Genomic DNA, 19,120 nt, shown 5'->3' with positions numbered 1-19,120 from the left:
GTCTTTCAAAGAGTCTCTAAATGTAGTGATCAAGTGTGAATGTTTTTTATTTCTGTGGGAGATTTCCTATCATTCAGAAATCAGCACTATTTCCATCCTCATACCTTTAGAGTTCCAACACAGAAAAAGAACAGAAGAGGTGAAAAACACGTCTACTAAGGCATATTATAGGGGACAGGTTGATATTATTTAAGGGAGGAAATTAATTGAGCCATTTCTGTAGACATTAGGCAAATTGTTTCACTCGGAGTTAAAAAGCAGCTGGGGAGTATTAAAGTATAGGGTGCCTGCATGTACTTTATGATGATCTTAGCTTATGACCTTATATTGCTTTTATTTCTCTATTAAATCAAGATATATCTCATTGAGGCTGCCATCGCACATGACACAGCATGGTTCATTTGGGTGCATGTGAACAGAATTGTCTCTGATGGAATGGAAAAGGTGTATCTGTCTTTGACATGTGCCTAGTGTGGGCAGTCTCCGGGTTGGAATTTTGAACCACAGGAATCTCCATGGAGTGGGAACAGAATGCACACACCTCGACCATGTGAGTTGAGTGCTTTGCTGAGCTTCCAAGGTCCCTGCCCCGGAAGCTATGTCTTGCCTTCTCCCCTGTGAGATTCCTTGCATTGTCCCTCCTTTGGTATTTATACAGCAAGAGCCAAGTGAGCTTTTCAAATTTATGAAGCTTCTATGGAAACCAAAGCTCTGTAAAAGATAACTGTTATGGATTGAATTGTATCCCCCACCCAGGTGTTGAAGTTCTAACTTCCAATACCCCAGAATGTAACTTTAATCAGGAATAGAGTCTTGATAGATGATAGGATAAGATGAGGTCTTTAGGATAGGTCTTAATCCTTAACTGGTGTCCTTAGAAAAGGGAGAGATTTGGACACAGAAGGAGGCACTGAGAGAATGGCACTTGAAGACTAGTCTTCATTGCCACAAGCCAGGGAACTCCAAAGTTTGCCAGCCAGCTCCCAGAAGCTAGGAGAGAAGACTGGAACAGGTTTTCCCTCACAGCCCTGTGAAGAAACCAACCCTGGTGACATTTTTGATTTTGGACTTCAAACCTCCAGAATTGTGAGACAATAAATTTCTGTGCTTAAGCTACCCTGTCGGTGGTACTTTGTCACAGCAGCCCTAGCGAGCTAATATAACTCTTCCCTCGTATACCATTTAGCAGCATTCAGGTAACACCAAAACAATCAACTTAGCACATTTTAGGTGTGAAAAAACTTGAGTACAAGCAAAGATGTATGGAATAGACTAGGCTCATGTAATGAAGGAATCATTTAACTCACATTTCCATGAAATGTTATTTGTGAATTACAATGGCTTCATATTGATATACCTACTATAAAATGACTGTAGATCTTATTTGACTATTAGAACCCAGGCATGAAGTGGTCTCCCCCCTTTAGGAGCAAACATGGAAATCATCTAGTCTACTCTTCATGTTACAGAAGAAAGAACTAGAGGTGAGTGATCTGCCTCAGTAGGACCACAGGAACTAGGAAGGAGGCTTGACCCAAGGTTCCCAGCACTCTTGTTTTTAAAACCAAGCCTGGATTGTCACAGAGTAGCTACTCAGCCACTGTTTGCTGAATGAATAAATGAGCCTAAAAGACTTTTAAGGGATCCCTGGGTGGTGCAGCGGTTTGGCGTCTGCTTTGGCCCTGGGCGTGATCCTGGAGAACCAGGATCGAATCCCACGTTGGGCTCCCGGTGCATGGAGCCTGCTTCTCCCTCTGCCTATGTCTCTGCCTCTCTCTCTCTCTCTCTCTCTCTCTCTGTGTGACTATCATAAATAAATAAAAATTAAAAAAATAAAGACTTTTAAGCCAGTCTTTAGAGTTTTGGTAAGATACTAGATAATTTTTCTTAGTTGAAGTAGGTAAGAATTTTACTACTCGGGATAGGAAGAAAAGTGGACCTGGCCTGGCCTGGGTCCCAGTGAGCCCCCACTTTGCTGTGTGAATTTGGGCAGGGCAGCCCCTCGAGGCCTTAGTCACATCATCTTCATAGCAGAGGTAAGAATACCTTACAAGGTTATTTAAGTATGAGATCATGTATGTAAAGTGTGGAGCACAATTTGGTTATCGTCTCCGAAATCTGCTTCAGAGACTGGATATCACCCAAATTCTTTTAATGGTCATTTCTAATTTTGTCATAAATTAGATAAATGTGTTGAAATGCATTCCAAATCCATTTATACTTTTCTTGCTTGTCCAATACCTTGGGGTTTAGGAGATCTAGTTTATTTCATGCTGTATGAAGGAATATTTCCACTTATCTCTTATAAGTAGAGTGATTAAGGGTCTACTCCTATATGCACACCGCTGAGCCTAAAATCACTGAAAACCGATTCTTAATTGCGATAATATAAATAATAAAATGTGAGCAAAATGCCAAATTATGTAGGGATAATGGAACAATAGAAAATATTATAAGTGGCTTTATATTTGCAAAAATGAAGTAATGTCTAGGTAAAATATGCCATTTTCAAAACCTATTTTTAGACCGATGTCACACAGCGAAATGAGGATGGTATAGTAAAATAGTAAGAATATAATTGTCCTGTTGTTGGTAGGCAAACAGCGCTGGCAAAGGTGTAGGAAAAGCATGTTAACATATGAAAGTTCATTTTTAGTTTCTTTTTCTTTTCCCTGTGTGCGAACTTTTTCCTGGAGCTTTAAAGAGGAGCATCACAGATAATGTTGGTATCTGTTCTTCAGATAAATCATCTATTTTACATTTGAGGTATTTAGCTTTTCGTGCATTTTATTATAAGAAACAATTGCTTGAAAACAGGGCCTTTGTTTCATAAGAGGGTAGCTGCTTCCACTTGAAATCACAATCCTTTGTGATATTAAAATTAGCTCCTTAGCAGGAACTATGATGTCACTAAGGTGGAGAAGCGGCAGTAAATAGCAAGTGGATCAATCCTTAGGAAACAAAGATCCTGTTTTCATGCAAATACCTTTAGTGATTAAGAAAGGAAAGGAAAAAAAAAAAATTGAGCAGAGGTGAAAGAGCTGTTGGTGCTACTTTTTTAGAGAAATAGCTGGAAGCTATTTAGCCATGCAAACTGGTGACCTTTACCGTTCTCTCAAGGTTAATGGGGTCCAGGAAGATGGTAATGTAATAATTTGGGTTTCTTGGATGTCCCACTGACTTATATTTTGTGTCCCTCAAATTTGCTCGCATTTTTTATGGTGGAGGAGGGTAGTGTTGCTTATAAAACCCATCGGGAATCCCTCTGTTCTTATTCTAAGCTTCTTTCTATTTAGAATTATCCAAGTATAGAGGAAAGATGACCTCGGCGAGGAAATTGTATAAATTCTCCCTTTTATTCGTGTTAAACACGAAGCTGCAATTTGTAGCTCAAATATAAAATAGTAAGGGGTATTTGTTATAAGAAACCTGGAATGTAATATCACGACTCTTAAAGTCTAAGACATCCATAGCCAGAAACCCTCAAAGCTTGGGGATTCTGTGGAACCGTGTTCCTGGAATATGCATCTCAGTCTCCCCTCTATCCCCTGCTGAACAGCAAAAGGAGAGCTGTTCACTCCTCTTCTGAACATCCAGGGAGGAAAAGCTGGACATGGGTTTGTGTTTCTGTCCTCAGGGCTGCCAAGTGAAGTGGCTGCTGCTTCTCTGCATGAATATCCTGCTGGTGGCAGGCTCTGCAGGGCCGCCTTTAAGGAGCTCTTGAGAGGCCAAGTGTTTTGGTGTTATCAAGAGGGGCTCATTATACCAAGGGAATCAATTTAGAATGACTTTAATGGGATTGGGAGTCAAACTGCAGTAGAGCCCTATGACAAAGAGAATTTAAAGTACCCTGTATTTATTATGCCTTTCTCTCTTTAATTATGTCTGTCTTTAATATTCTACTGTTAGCTCCTTTAATGTTTTTCTTCTCCACGTTTTTGGCATTTTTATGATTTGCAGTTCCATTCTAAATGGGCACATGTCATAATGTCATCTAATTCTATTGAGAAAAATGCCCCCGTTTCCTGTGGCTTTTGGCCAAGCCATACTATTACTTTTGATTCGGATATTTTTTTCCCACAGATTATGTAGGCTGTGCAATATAAAGTAGAAGATTCTTTCCAATTTGAAAAAGAGATTTAATGCTTTCTTTTGCAATGTCCTTGGGGGCATTAGGTGATATGTCTTAGAGTCAGATTCTTAACACCTAATACAGTGTCTGGTCACTGAGAGTGCCTAGTAACTGTTGGTTAAATAAATGAATAAGTGAATGAATGAATGATATCAGCATTCGAAGTTCACCACATTTAGACTCTCAATATTAATATAAAATAGAGTTTTGGCCTCTGTTGACTGGACTGGGGGAGGGTCCAGCATTTGGGGGGAATAGTGATTATATAACATGATAGACTTAAAGCAAAGTCCAAATATTTTTGACTATTCCTTGATCTTTTCTCATCTTCCCTTCATTCATTTATTTATTCACCAGTCAAAATAAGGAGGCTACTATGTGCAAATTATTACATTACATTTTCCCTCTCTCTTTTCTTCTTCTTGACTGTTCTTTTTCATTTCCTCTCTATTTACCTATGCGTCTCTTTTGATTTTTTACTCTTCTGTTTCGCTTGGATCTTACCTATTTCCCTGCCATCTACTTTTTCCTCCTCTTATCGCCTTACTCTCTCCTTGGCTCCCACTTTTCCCCTTGACCTCCTTTAGTACTTACATTTCTACTTCTGGTCCTCTGCATATGTACATCTTACACTGTCCTTTAAAAAATACATCCTCTCGTCTCCTTATCCACCCATTCCTTCTCTTCCTTCTCTGTAAAGACCAAAGAAACAGAGACATAGTCATGTAAGTAATGATCCCAGATGCTTCACCTTCATTTCAAAACCTTGCTCAGATTTGTTTATGACAACTGCTGGTTAGATCTATTCCATTACCTTCAGGTAAGATCGTGCCTAAAACCCTTCAAGCACAGGATAAACTGTCCTTTTAAAAAATATCAATGAAAGCCCTCCCCAAAAGGCTATTGTTGGACTCTCCAGAGTAACCTACCTTTTGAATTTTGACTTTGATTGGAGACCCTAGCCCCTTCTACATTTCTGTCATCCTCTGCTTTATATGCAGAGGGGCCTTATAACAACAACAAAATAAAAACAGGAATAGAATTTGATTAAAATATAGGGTTGGTTTATGGTAGAATCAAAAGTATAGGAAAATATAGCCATGGAAAAGAGAAAATGCTAGAGCCATTCTTAAAATTCTGACCTCATTGATTTATTCGTTAAAATAAATTAAACTCTAGATACCATATTAGTGACCGGGGATTCAACAGTGAATAAGATTGGACTCTTCCTATGGGAGATAATATTCCACTATAGTGTGATGAAGGATATGATAAGAGTGTAAGAATGGCACCCAACCCAGAACTTGGAAGGATCAGGATACACTCCTTGGAAGAAGTGACAGTTACTCTGAGTCAGGAAGAATAATTTAATAGTAATAGGAAACATGGTGGAAGGCAGGGATCTATATCTGGCAGTTGGAAGCATTACAGGAACAACATGGCTGGGGCATATGGTTTCTGTGATGTGACTACAGGAACAGAGGCCATGGGGTGAAACCATCAAGGTCTTATTGGCTATGCTAAGGAGTATGGACCTCATCCTGGAGCAATGAAGAGCCACTGAAGGGTTTTAAACTGGGGAGTAGTGTTTTGGAGACGTGCTCCAGAAGTATTATGGAGAATGGATGGCATAAACTCACAGATGGGTACAATGAGGAGGTTATAGACATTAAGGGGAGAGATGGCAGTCACCTTGCCCAAGGTGGTGATGGTGAGCATGGAAGTGAGGAGGAATTGAGGGTATATGAAGAGGATAGATGCGCAGGCCATGCTGATATATTGGATGCAAGAGATGAAGGAAGAGTAGTAGGTCAAGAATGGCATTCAGTCTCTTGGGCTCTGAGGAAAGGTATTATTTCTGAGGAGTCATCTCGGTTATCTTTGATCTTTAAGTGCAGGCTAGTGTTCCTAAAAGCTTCCAGATTGACATCCCTGAAGACTAATGCCATCTTCTATTTCATCACAGTGAACAGCAAGGCTGGCTTCTGAAGGTGCTCTCGTCTGTTTGCAGAAATCCTGCACAGCAAGAGCAGGGCCACGGAGGGCTGTGGACATATTCTTATGCTGTTGAGCAGGTTGGATTGAATTGAGTGTTGTCAAATAAATGGTTAAAATAGATTTCTTACTACCCCTTATAGATGAGTTCAGTCAAAATTGTTGTACCAGGACGCATGTGTGTGTGCACACGTGTGTTTATATATGTATGTCCATTCACCGTGTGCACACGTGCATGTATGTGTGCATGTGTCTGTGTATAGAGATACAACTCTTTCAGTTCCCCCATCACTGGGAGGATCTCATTTAAGGCCTCTGAGCTTCTGGTGGTGCTTGTGATGTGGATACCTATGCTAGCTGCTGGAGAGGAGCCCCTAACCCGTTTCCACAAAAGTGAGCCAGTCAGTTATAATGATTTTTTTTCACGGCCTAAAGTCTGGACTAAATTTGAACTGGTGACTTCAAAGTGAGTGACTTCGTAGCCCATTACCAGTCCCCTGAGATATGCAATCCACTTTAAAGATACATTTTAAATAGCCTACTATGGGAAATGTAGTTAGCAAGCTCAGATATGCTTACATTTAAGATCCCTCAGAAATGCACTTACAGATTTAAGGAAAAAAAAAAGTCTTTGCATGAAGTAAAATGCGCATGAAAGATGATTCATTTTATTAGAGCAATTAAAACATTGGCTCCTGTTTTCATCCATCATACTCATGAAATAAAAATATATTGGAGAAAAAGTGATATTTACCTGGAGATAAAATTTAAAATATAAGGAAGATAAAAGTCCATTTTTTTTTTTCTGAAAGAAGTAACTGAAAATCTGCTGTAGGTTATAATTCAGGCAGCACCTCATCATTATGGACCAGGAGCCGGAGTGAGATCATTGTGGAACAGGAGCCAGGGTGAGCGCAATCTCTACCCAATATTTTTTGAGGCACAAATGTAGCCAGGAGTGAGTCATTCAACAGGGTACCTCAGAGGTGGAGGGTCTTGGATATAAATGGGCAAGACTGCGGTATAGGAAAATCCGTCACCTTAACCTTGGACGAGCCGTCGTCAGCTCCCGGTGAGTTCACAGAAATCAAGTTCTCTGATTCCGGTCCGTGCCTTAGGCCGTGTCCACACTGCAGTGATGCTTCAGGTGACTCAGAGATGGCTCATAAATTCGACTGTCTCTGCTCCCAAACTCCAAGTGATATAACCTTTCTTTCTTGGGTTGCAAATAGTTATATAAAAATAACATGGGGGGAAATGATTAATCTGTGTGGACTTTGCTCATTGCCTTCCTCTGAGAATGTGCCAGTGAAGAGAGAACCGGATCTTTGGTTCTGTCAAGGAAAGGTAGGAGAAGCAGCAAAGAGGGTGAGGGAGGGATGGCTTTCCCTCACCTTGTCTGTTTATTCAACATTTGTCAGCATGGGATATCAAGAAGGACGCGGGACTTAGAGAAATATGAGGGGCAATCCCTTGGGGCTGAACGTGCTACTTGCAGACTTGTTTTCAAGGGTGAATGAAATCATTCATATATTCGTTCATTCATCAAGAATTTATTGAGTTGCTCCTAATTGTTAAGGAAAGTGAATAATACGGACTTCCTGCTCTCATGGAACTTACATTCTAGTGGGTGAACTAGATCTCATGCCCACTTGAACAAATACATATATAAAATAGCAGCAGGTGGGTGATAAGCCAGGTGAGGAGTGAGAAGTACCAAACGGGTGGACTGTTCTACATCAGGTGATAAGGAGAAGTCTCTTGGATGAGGGGGTGCCCCTGTTCGGTGCCCTCCTGAATAGAGTGACGAGGGAAGAGTCCAGGGCAGCATCCAGCACAGTGCCGGGCACGTGGTGAGCACTGCACCAGTAGTCACTCTTGTCATTATCACTGTCATCATTATGCTGGATTATAATGGTCTACATTCAGCCTGCATGCCCTTTTGAAAATTTGGGAGCCTATAAAATCTTATAGGAAGTTCCTTTGTAGGGCACACTGTAATGGACTTCTCTATCTGTATATATAAAGACCTTTTCTTTTCATTTGCAACTTAACTTTGGAGATAGCTGATCATGTTCAAAGGAAAATCAGCAAAAACTGCTTGTTTTTGTGATTAAATATCTTGAGATTTTTTTTTTTTCCTTTTTAGTACAATGAAAAATTTCTTGCCCACCTATGTCGTGTCAGGCTCTGGACGCTGGGGCAACCAAAACTGTCATTGAGTCTTTGCCCTCAGGAAGCTTAGAGTCTTTTTTTTTTTTTCCATCTTAATAATTCAGGACTCTTGCACTATTTGAATAGGAACCTGCAGGAGGGATTTATATGCTGACAAGGCTCTGTAGAGTATAGAAAAAGCAAGTTGCATTTGAGTGTTAACTTTGATGTTTGTTTAGTTTTATAAAATATGTAAGAGGCTTTTCCATTAGTGAATAAGACTTTCCAAAAGCTCTCAGAATCTCATGTCACAAGTAGTTAAATATTACTCAAGGGGAGTCACCAAGACTGACATTTTGGGAACTGAAGCACGATGTGTGGTTTAGGATGTGTGGCCAAAGTGAAGCCCCCACTCGCATCTTAATTGAGGTCATGCAGGTCCCGCTGATTCATTTGGTCTGAAAAATCCAGACTACATGGGAATCCAAAATTCACTTGGCAACCCTTTATTGGCCTTTGTAAGCAGCATATCGTACCCTGTCTGGGGAAAAAGCTGGGGATGAGAACCTCAGCCTAGGGATGTTTCAATGCTGGAATGAAGTAGAATTTTGGGAAAAGTGATTTACACATGAGAGGCACATAGGATACATCAAATGGCACGAATGAGACGTGCCTAGAAATTGCTTGCCAGAGTCTCTTCCCACTATTCGCAAAGTCTATAGTTTAGCTTTGGGACCAGACATGGCACCTACTCGGAGCCTCATGCCCTAACTTTAACATAGCCATGGCTCATCACACTACCTCATGTCTCTGGTTTTTGTTCTTCAGGGGAATGTTCTATTCTATCCTATTCTGTAGTTTTCTGTTAGGTATGCATCTACGGGTTCCTTGGCTGTAGAGCCTATTATGTGGGCAGGAACTTTGCTTATTCACCTTTGTATACCCAGTGCTTGGCCCAGAGTGGGCTTTCAATGAATACTTGCTGAATTAATGAAGGTGTAGCAATGATGTACAATAGTGGCAATGGTACCAACGTTAAAACCTTTGGGACTCAAGGGAGTTTGGCTAAGGACAGTCAAAATGTGAAATTGGAGCAAGACTTCTAGTATTAGTTTAGATGGCAGAGCACTTGGTGCTCTTTTTAGGACCATTTGAAATGGTGACACATGAAATTAGCTATTTTTTCTAAACTTTATGAGACCAAAGTAGTACCATGTGGTGAATGTTAAAAGAACTGTACAGGTAGGGCTAAGTCATTTGCTTTGATTGCTTTTAATTACATATACTTTTAACCTTTAAAACGTTTTTTTTATTTATTTTTTATTTATTTTTTTTAATTTATGATAGTCACACACACAGAGAGAGAGAGGCAGAGACACAGGCAGAGGGAGAAGCAGGCTCCACGCACTGGGAGCCTGACGTGGGACTTGATCCCGGGTCTCCAGGATCGCGCCCTCAGCCAAAGGCAGGCGCCAAACCGCTGCGCCACCCAGGGATCCCTTTTTTAAAAATTTTTGGGTGAGGTACCACTCACCATCAAGTCCTAACAATAGAACTCAATATAGGTTACAAAACATCCGTGTTCTGGAACAGGGGTGCACATTGATTAAAAGCCACTGCTCTAGCGACACCATCTTTGACCTTCATGGTATCCTTCAGGTTATATGCTTTGCTGACACCACTGACAAAATCTGGATGGCTTGACCCAAGAGTAGACCCCTGCTGGCAAAATCTCTAGTAATGACATTCCTTTGTGAAATCAGATAATTTTAAGAGAACTGCTGGATACGACAGAGATTTTCTTAATGTTGCTGTAGGTTATTTATGTGGCTTGTTTATCATCCACATTTCAACTCAGAATCATTATAAAGGGCTGAGAATATCTCTTTTCCCCCTGAACCTCACTGCCTAACACATCAATCATTTAGGCTAAAGGCAGACCACCCCTCTCAAAAAAGTAAACTTCAGGCAACTGTTTAAACATCCCAGCAATTACTGATACAGAAAACCTTTCTTCTCACCAGTTCTTCTCAGTCTTCTAAATACCTGCTGTTGAGGCATAGTGGAAACCCATGGATATTAAGACATACTGCCAGGAAGCGGCAAGCTGGCTGCAGAAACACACTTTTTCTCTGAATGTGAAGGAAAAGGTGAGCCATCACTGAGTTTTTGGGCACAAGTGAATAATGGGTGCACGTCAGAATGGGAGGAAGGAAATCAGGGGCTGCATTTAAACACACTCATGCATACATGTCAAAGATGTGGGCTGAGTTTTTTGATTGGTGGTATCTCAAAAAAATCATACTTTCATTTATTGCTTATTGAACTTAACTGGAGAAAAGGTGATGTGATGCATCAGGTAGGTCTATAAATATCTCTCTTTGAATAAAAAAGATACTGGTATCTGATGTTTAGTTTCATTTATTGGCAGGAATTACCCATGCCTCAATTTTCAGACAAGTAATTGAATGCAAATAATAGGCACCTGGGCAGGTGAGGACTCCCATCTGCAACATCTGCCTTTCGGGTCTCATGGCTGAAGTGTGATTGTTGCCATTCCAACTGACTGTAGTTAACTCTTAGCCTTCCCTTGAATGGAATAAAAAACTTGAGGCCCTCTAGCAATGAATATGAAGCTTTTTCTTGTTCTTTATGCACACTTATTTTCTTGTTCAGTTTTATCCGAATAAGTACTCATAATAGACATTCTCCTTGAGATGGAGTTAAATTACTAGGGATAAAAGGGAGGGCTCCCCAGAATTGTCTGATTCTGCTCCCCAAAGACACGAGTCACCTGGGCAGATGCCAAGAATAGCGAGTGTAAGGACCAGCATCTTAGCCAGGGAAAGGTAGATGAGGGAGGTTACCAAACCCAAAGACTGATCCACAAAGGGAAGCCAAGTATGAATGAAGTAGTCAAGCCATCAAATCAAAACCCATTGGATGTGAGAGAAGGGGTTCCCAAACAAAAGGACAGAAACTAAGAAGGAGGCCAGGGCCAAGGGCTAGATAAACAACGAAGCTGAGGAAGAAGTCCCATAAAACAGGAAGGAGGCCGGAGGCAGTGGGCTTGTTACCCACTTTCTGTAGCTACAAGCAAAGGCCCACCCTGAGTGTTGAAAGTTACAGTGAAGGAAGTAAAGGGCAAGTGTGAGGGATCCTGGGCAGAGGTCCAGGTGAGATAAAACAGTTTTTCACAGATAGTCCAAAAAGTCTCTATCATTTTCATAGAATACCTGAATCGTGATGGTAAGACATTTTCCCCTTCAAGTCTCTAAGTCAAGGTGATTAGAAAGAAAGATGCTGATGGATGCATACAGCTTCTGGAGTTAATTATAATTAGCAATGTCATAGTAATTATGCAACTATAGGTATGTCCCTACTCTCTTCCAAATGCATTTTCCCTGTTGAGGCTTAAATACCCCAGAGCCTTAATTTGAATTCCCACAGAAACAGACCCTGGGACAAAGGTTCCATGGCAAGTAGTTTATCTGGGAAATAATCTCAGTAGAAAAGTGAAGAAACAGAGAAAGGAAGACAGCCAATATAAGGTTTTATAATCAAAGAAGTTATAATCGGAGCTCAGTCCTGCTGGAAAACTCTGGGAAGCCTTGGAGTGATCCACCAAGAAGTGGAGGAGATGGCATATTTGCATACCAGCTCTTGTGTCATTTCTTGATTCAGGCTGTGATGGGGGATTGATTCCTTGGCACATCACCATGCAAGCAAGTGGGCAAACCATCATGGTGGGCAGAGAATGCCTTTTGGCATTCAGAAAAAAAGGGAGGTGATGACAGTTGAGGCAGCCTACATTGAATAGATAAGGATAAGGGACATGAGCGGGCTACTGATGAATTTCTGCTCTATCCATGGAGTATCTTGGCTAACTGTCCTGGTCTTAAGCCCATATGGAAAAAAAAAAAAAGAAGGAAAGAAGGAAGGAAGGAAAGAAAGAAAGAAAGAAAGAAAGAAAGAAAGAAAGAAAGAAAAAGAAAGAAAGAAAGAAAGAAAGAAAGAAAGAAAGAAAGAAAGAAAGAAAGAAAGAAAAAAGTAGACATGAAAGGAGTGTCTTCATCAAACTCTGGACCTGGACTTCTTCTACAGGACCTAGAAGGACAGCTTAGATAAAACACATTCAACATACCTCACATTCCTTTTCCCCCTGAAATTCAGTTTCCCTCTCAAGAAGTATGATGGTAATGGAATCACATCCATTATAAAAAGACACACACATGAAGATGTTCCAGACCTTTAGCATTGGAAGCCTATTTCCAAGCAGGAAGGAGAAGCTGGACCAGGCAGCAGCAGTGATTATCCTCCCCCTGGAGAATCATTGGTACCACTAGCATTCTGCTTCTTTATGAGTTGCTGGCTTTTTACACTTTTGGTTCAAGCATGCCTGCATGGTCCCTGTCTTGAACATAGCAATGCTAGAAAAAGGCTATAAAATTAAAAATGCAAAATTAGCTACGACAGTGAACATTTGTTCAGAACGAGAAAGGAAATCACAAAAATATTTAAATTTAGCCAAGCTTACACATATCAAAATATTAAAAAATTCAGAAAACTAACAAACATTTAATTAGCTGTTTGACACTCATCTCTAAAAGAGTTTTTCCTACCTTTTATGGCTTCATGCTCTTTGATTGTCTCTTCATATGACAACAAAGATTTTGTGATATCCTTTTCTATGGAGAGAATAGAAAGATAATTTAGTCTTTCCTCTAGCATGGTGACTGAAATTTGCTTTTTGTTATTGATGGTTTAAAAAAAAAACTTCTTTCCATTACACTACTCATTATTGGCAATGTTATGTAAATTCTTAGGATTGTTGTCAAGTTTTGGGAAAAATTCTGTCAAGCTTCTTTCATATGTGAGCTATGAGATTTAGAAGAATCTTCTAGACCACAACTTATTTCAGACATTTCAAACCTTATTTTTCTTCCAAGGCCACATATAATCAGTGCCCCCAAAGGGCACCTTTACATCTCTATATGACCCTTGGCCCTGTGTTCTCAGACATGTTGGTGTTCATGGTTGATGGAGTGGTGGGAGCACCTGAAAGTTATTTCTGTGTGGGATGACTAGCGATAGTTTAACTAGCAATATGTGGAAATGATTGTGAACCACATATTTAGACACATTACACTCAAGCTAAACGTATTACCAACTCATCCGTCTCTTAACCAAATGCCAAGAATGCCTGCGGCCACTCCTAGGCCATCCAACCAAGGAGAAGTGTGGAGAGAAAGTTGGAGCTCAGTTGTCGTTGAAATTCCTTGCTTTAGGAAATGTCACCAAAATACGTAATTGTGTATACACGGGGCTTTGGCAGGATCTCTGTAGTGAGGAGACTTAAAGCTTAGATTCCCCTCAGCTTCAGTACCTTTGCCCACAGCACAGTTTTTGGAAGCTATCGTGATCTTTGTTTCACATTTGTCCAGGAGACCTGTATTCTAGCTCCCATGGACTGGTTTACATCTGTATGGAAGTTTCCTAGCCCTTTGCCTCCCAAATCCTTGCCTGTCTCTGTGTGGAAGCCTCTCCTATCCAGCCTGACTCTTCTGGATCAAGTCTAAGGGAAAGGTTTTAATGCATTTACCCTCTCAGGGCTTTGCTATCAGTTGTCCTGAATGCTACTCCTTACCCCCCACATACACCCCCCACCCCTGCAAGTGAGTGATGAGATTGTGGTAGCTGATACCATGAATGACACCAGACAAATGGCTTTTAAGCAAGACTTGACCACTATTGCATTCTACAATATGGGAGAGGTGAGTTTTATCCCATTTAGCTTTATGGAAAAGCAATTTATTAACTGAAAATGATCAGCCTATCATTTATGTGAAAAATATAGGAGTGGGGAGGATTTTTCCATCACAGGAAGATATTGACTGGAATTTAGTTATCAGGGAAACAAGTTTGCCTTTGAGATGTTTGGATAAATTTGCACCATTTCTTCCTTCTCCAGCATGGATGTGAGGGTGAAGTTTCCAGAACATTACTCTGAGTTTTATTGACCAGCCTCTTCTGGTGTGTGGAGGTTCTCTGGGGGAGGCACCTCTGTTAGCTAAAGACTCTCTTTACCAAGGTTCCATTCTTGTGGGGTTGGGGAAACCCATAAGGTGGTTTATAAAGCTGTTCAAAAGAACTTGCCCTACCTCATCAGCCTCTCATAAATACATTCTGAATTTAAGAGTAATCACAGACTCTCTCCAAGTGATCTTTGATAGATCTGGTTTTGTGACAGTAGCCTTGGAACCTGGACCTGCCATAAAAGGGCCCACACTGGCAAACTCCACCACAGTTTTGAAATTGGAGCCTCACTTTTGCCTGTGAGAAAGCCATGGTAATAACAGGGAATAATGGTTACATACACTGGTGATTTGCACGAAATTATTCTTGAGTTTATTATTTAATAAAGAATACTCAGAAATAGGCAAGTAAAAAATGTCATTTATGTCACAGATGGAAAAGCTACATATATGTATTAATGGAATTCATTCACTGGTTTATGGACCCAAACTTCTCTTGGGACTCCACAAATCTACTAGCATGTAGACCTCTCTCAATTTGACAGAAATGCAGATTAGTCACCAAATATTATCTGCGAATAACCCAGGCTTATGCAGATAATTCTCCAGGGGGCTCAGTACGAGATTCTCTTCTGTAGCAGACAGCCTAGGAAAATCTTGAGGGGAGTCAGCCCTGAGATTTTCAGTGATGTTGGTTGGTTGTGCTTCTGCTGAGCAGACAAAGATGCCTGGGCCATCCTCACTGCACAAAGAATCTTTGTAAACATTCTTCTGGTCAGCACTTTTCCAATATAGGAATGGTTAAAATTCTCAGGTATCATCCCCAAAACAGATGTTTGTTTCTGCCAAAACATTGTAAAAAAGCATCCATCTTGAAGATGTTAGAGAAACAGATACTTGAAACTGCAGTGTGCACTCTGGCTGTTAAGGCTTTGCTGAATACAACTTTTATGTTTGGGGAACTGTTTTGCATGAAGCTAGTGCCAGCAACCGTGAGCAGGTCATTCCGTAAGTGTGGTATGGATGCATTTAGGGAATTAGAAGGTCTTAAAGTGATCGTAGGGATTTCTTTCGAGTTCTCAGTTCTTCAGAAGAAAAAAATATAAAGAAGAGTATGTTCCTGCCAGAGGTTCAGAGAAACCTGGACATAGCTCTTGTTTCTTTTGTTTCTGGAAACAAAGCGTGGGATTTGCTTGAGTCCTACACATGGGAAGCTCTAAATGTAGTCATGCTCTTTGGTTATTTTTAGCACATGGGTCTCCACCTACTCTCCCTTCTTATTATTCTCAGCCCCCTCCCCCAACACCATGACCCTATATTTAGATCCGAAGCATCATCAGCGGAGCTGTGTGACCACAGCAAGGTTGTGCCTGTAAGTGTGGCAGGATAAGGGGTTATTTTGCCTGATGGAAGAGCTATCCATTTGGGATTGTTTCACCCTCGGGGGGATAAGGCTTTGCTGTATGTAAGAAACCTAATTAGCAGGCAGGATCTCTTTAATATCATTTTGTAGAGGGAAGCATTTTTGTAATAATCTGGCATTCATTGCAAAAAGCACTGCTGTCATGTGTTACCAACTTTTTGGAGGGATTCTTAAAAATATATGTGTGTGTGTGTGTGTGTGTTGTGTGTGTGTGTGTGTATTATACATATATATAGACACAAATAAAGCCTCCATAGAAGGGCCATTTTATTCATATTTGCATAAAATAAGAATAATTTTGATTAATAACAAATGTTTTCATCCAGAAAGATGTATATCTACTTTTGAAAAAAGAAAATTAAATATATGAAGATATGCCAGGGAATGACCAAAAAGAAAAAATGACCAATGCCCTGGGGCTGATACTAACTTTAAGAGTAGCTAAACATGGCTAAGCACATTTCATGTATTGTTTCATTTAACCACCATGTGACATATCAGGTGTGTAGTAACGTTCCCATTTTACAGACAAAGAAACTGAGGCTTAGCTAAATAACCCATTCAAGGTCTCTGAACTGATCAGGTTTCAAACTCAGGTAGGCCGACCCTGGGTCAGAGCTCTTAACCATTATCCTGATTGCCCTCAGAGAAAATTTTCCGATAGTTCATGTTATCTTGTGTGTGTGTGCAGATAAAATTGATTGTGACCTAGGTACCTGAAGGTGGCTGAAAAGACCAGAGCATGTGATGTCACCCTTTTTGTAGGCAGAGTCCTTGTTTTTCTTTAAGCTCTAGGTCTTGAATCAGAAACATTAGAAAAAGGCTTTTGTCTTTTGCTTGTTGCAGAATAGAGTTCTCCCCTAGAATTCTCTTGCTTCTGAAAGCCAGTCTTATGAATGAAAAGCATAAGGTTGGAAGCTACAGATTGGTCTTAAGTAAGATGTTCTTTTACCATCTACTATTCCATTCCATTAGGATAATTTCCTTTCTTTCCCATTTTTCCTGAAAGAGCTTTATAAAACCACAGGCTCTTCAGAAGTTGCCCTCCCTTGACACCCTCCAAGTGCATCCCTGTCCATGGGTACAGTGTCTGTTGGGGGGAACGGGGAAGGAAGGATGCACCCCAGACATGGCTGGGCTTTGTTTATGGGGGAAAAGAGCAAACAGTGGGAGATGAGCTCTCAGGTCTGTTGTTTAGACTAGCATATCATTGCCCAATAGGACAAATAACTTGCCTTGTTCCTTTACAAATCTAAAAAAATATATATATATACTTCTTTTTTTTTCCTTAGAAAATCCCCAACTTCCACCTGTGTGCTTTCTATCTAAGACAATGCTCTGGTATTTGTATCAGAGAACTTGCGTTTCATTATTATCTTCTTCTGAAAAGTGCCCTTGGGTGCAGCTAAGCTCTTGTAGACTTGGTATCAAAGTTTCATGTTTAAAAAAAACACCCATTTTTTTAAAAATGAAGGGAAAATTCCTGGCATTTTAGGGAAAGGTGTTCTCCGAAGGAGGGAGGAGAAAACTATGGAGAATAATGAATTCATCAAGCTGAAAATGCACGAGGCAGCGAAGCGCTCAGCCTTCAATACACGGCAAATGGAAAGAGAGCTCCCATTACTGTCGAGATGCCCAGACACAGCCCTGCTAATCGCTTGGTCATGCTTGGGAGACACTAAGTCATCACAGGCCATGACATGGTGAGAACAGGGTGCCAGGGGTTTGTTGTAAGAAAAAATTGTTGATTTAACATCCATAACCAGCAGCACTCCCTTCCCCGACCCTCATCCTCTGACGACAGGCCTTGGTTGGAAAAATGCTTGTGTGCGTGTATTTAACTCTTTAAGTTCAACACAATAAGAAATCATATGGGAGGTAAAAATTGTTGAGGAGGTGACTACTTGAACCCAGAGATTCATTTTTATTTATTTCCACGATTTGCTCTCGCTTACATATGCAGATGTACAGTATTAAATATAAAACTATTAAAGTTAACATTTATTGGAGAGTCGCTTTATGGCAAGTGTTGTTTTGAGTAATATATGTGTATTACCTCACTGGCTCCTCCCAATAACCCTATGGAACAGGGTACCGCTCTTGTCTTCACTTTATAGAAGATAAGCAGCCTCCATAAGGTCACGTAGCTAATGAATAGTGGAACCGAGTTTGGAACTGAGATTGTTAGACTCTGAAGCCTGTACTGTTGACCACTATGCCTTGTATTAGATTATGTCCTTTGAAGAATCCAATGAAACCAGATGACAAATTAGTTGAAGAGACAAATTATACTTTTTCATTCTTTCAACATGTGTTTTATTGAGCATTGTGGCAAATTACGGTGGAGTGGAAGGATGGACATGCACATTACTCCAACTCAATACCATTCTTGCTGTGATGGAAATAGGGCCAGAGGTGGCATGGTGGAAAAAGCATCCCTGTCTCCCAGGATTGCTTTCATGTGCACTGCCATATAGCCAGTGAGTAGTATGGTATCTGGCTCTCTTTGTAGTTGCTCAATAAATGGTAGAGTCATGAAAGGATTCAAATGGGTAACATTTCAGCTGAGACTTTATAGATAAATAGAAGTTTTCCTGTGATCAGGATGAGGACAAGGATTATAGGATGAGAGAAAAACTTGTGTAAGGCAGGAGACCACCTGAAATATTTTGCAAATGACACTGGTTTTGTGTTGCTGGAGCATACAATGGAAGATGGTTGAGTATAGGCAAGAGAGGGAGCCAAGATTGTTCAGCTTATGGGCAGAGTTATCACAGACATTCCAAACAACATGCGTTGGATGTGGGTTTATTTGAAGGAGTGAGGATACCATTGAAGTGATGTGAGACAGCAGAGGAATAGTCCCTTTGAGGTAAGGAAGCAGCACCTGGGATGATGGATGGAAAGGGTTGGAGTCTGGAGTGAGATTATGTGAGTGTGAACTGGTGCAGTGCCTGTGGAGTTGGAAAGGGGATAGACTTAAGCAATCTAGCGATAGGTAGACTAGCCAAGGCTGGTCGTTTATTAGATAAGGAAAGAGGAGATGGGAGGAACTGAGGATATATTGCTGGTTTGAAAAAAAAAACAATTAGTAAACAGGGGTGCCATTAATTTGATGAGGAATACAAAAATGGTATAGACTTGGCTTAAAAATTGTGAGTTTAATTGTGTCAGCTTTTTCAAGTTTGAGTTTCTTTTAGGGCATGGCTGGAGATGTCTGAAAGATAGTTGGACACACATGACTCAAAGTTAGGCCACAGACCATGTCTGAAAAATAGCTGTCAATAGACCTGGAGATCACAGCAAGGTGGTCGTTCCATGCATGGTGGTATAATGCAGAAGGCAAACAATAGTACCACACAGATTCACAAATCTGCAAGA

General features: G+C 40.6%; 1 protein-coding gene across 43 annotated transcripts in view; it reads left to right on the top strand.

Annotated features, from left to right (window-relative positions):
• The window catches only part of ESRRG (estrogen related receptor gamma), a 617,890-nt gene that overhangs the window by 126,032 nt on the left and 472,738 nt on the right, over positions 1-19,120 (top strand). Inside the window, exon 2 of one of the 43 annotated variants that reach the window (XM_072759534.1) lies at positions 10,306-10,431. The exons of the other annotated variants lie outside the window; for them this stretch is intronic. The gene's annotated coding sequence lies outside the window, so the exon portion shown is untranslated. The remainder of the gene's footprint in view (positions 1-10,305; positions 10,432-19,120) is intronic. 43 annotated transcript variants of the gene reach the window in all.

The sequence above is a fragment of the Vulpes vulpes genome, chromosome 5 (genome assembly GCF_048418805.1).
Source record: "Vulpes vulpes isolate BD-2025 chromosome 5, VulVul3, whole genome shotgun sequence".
Lineage (NCBI taxonomy): Eukaryota > Metazoa > Chordata > Mammalia > Carnivora > Canidae > Vulpes > Vulpes vulpes.
This window is presented reverse-complemented; position numbering and strand designations above follow the sequence as displayed.